General features: G+C 45.4%; 1 protein-coding gene across 1 annotated transcript in view; it reads right to left on the bottom strand.

Moving 5' to 3' along the window:
• Positions 1-1,348, bottom strand: part of LOC109464628 (hemicentin-2-like) — an 18,467-nt gene that overhangs the window by 6,906 nt on the left and 10,213 nt on the right. The window lies entirely within an intron of this gene.

The following is a 1,348-nucleotide window of genomic DNA, read 5'->3' as shown; positions in this document are numbered from 1 at the left end:
CATAGCAACGAATGTAGCGAGCGGCTACAGCTCATTAATCGACAGATAACCCGACATAATCACATAAACAAATAAATCTAGGTTATGGGTACATGAGCACAGAGCACCATCGGTCAATAGGTAATCACTTGGCGGTCTCTCTTGCTCACTGTCAATGAAAAGGGGGTAATTCATGTCATGCTTATAGAATATCACAGCCATATGTTGGGAAATAATTCTCGAATATCGACAGCATTAGGGACCACTGCACCACACCGTTAAATCGTTGACAGAACGTGCACACGATGTTTTTGACAACTAGACGACATGTAGCAGCCGCACAAGGGTTTGGTTCTCATCTTCACAAGATTCTGTCACGTTAAGAGAAAGAACTTTTTTTATACAAACTGCCGGGGAAAATTAAAGGTAAAGTTGGTAGAAAAATACCTGAGAACGATGCTGTCAAAGCCAGGAAAAGGAAGGAGATTCGTAGAGGCCGCGTCTCTGTCGCCATCCCTGTGCCGTAAACGTGAACGTCAGAGTGCCAGGTGCCGGGAGGCAGCGCGGGAGACGGCCTGTCTGCGCGTCGTGTTTCCAGGCATCTGCCAATAGTATCTCTTCCGGGCGATTCGTACACACATCACGACTCTTATGTTTGGGTCGATAGCACATCTAAAGTTCATATGTGTGATTCTCGTGTCTATAGAAAACGTAGAATGCAAATTGGGTGTTACACGAATGAGTGCTGTCTTTTGGATGAAAGTCCACGTCAGCCACAAAGTCATCCCCATTAGCTCTGCGTCAATTCACAATGAAAGATGCAGGCAAATATGCAGTTGATATTCAATTATATGCTAGGAGCTGTGGAACATGATTGATGGGGGTCAGACGTGTTCACTCGAGTTGATAAATCCATGTCGGAGGTCGAACTACAAATTTGGGGGAATGATGAATGATGGATTGCGCTACATGTCATGTTTCCCCAGGGCAAAGCATCGTCATCCACCTTTATAACCCCTCAGTCAGTGTAGGGGTTGATAAGCTATGTATCCTAGAGCCAACAGGGACATCTACGTTGACAAAAGCCTCTTACAGTAGATGTCACGACTCTATCTCTTTGCCAGACCCCGTTGATACCAAACTGCTAACAGCAAGCCAGCCCACAGCGAACCAGCATACAGATGCCTTGCCTATGGTTCTATTTTGCATTCCGTCAGTACAGGTAGTTTTTCAACGGCGTAAATGTGTAATATGATCCCTCGAGCTTTCGTCGATCTGTTTTCCCTGACGAGCGATCACCTAATGGTGGAGAGAGTGTTGGATTCAAATGGTTTGGTCATAATCTAAAGCAGCAACGTGTAATGGTATG

Source organism: Branchiostoma belcheri, unplaced genomic scaffold (assembly GCF_001625305.1).
Source record: "Branchiostoma belcheri isolate BF01 breed outbred unplaced genomic scaffold, Haploidv18h27 scaffold14, whole genome shotgun sequence".
Lineage (NCBI taxonomy): Eukaryota > Metazoa > Chordata > Leptocardii > Amphioxiformes > Branchiostomatidae > Branchiostoma > Branchiostoma belcheri.
This window is presented reverse-complemented; position numbering and strand designations above follow the sequence as displayed.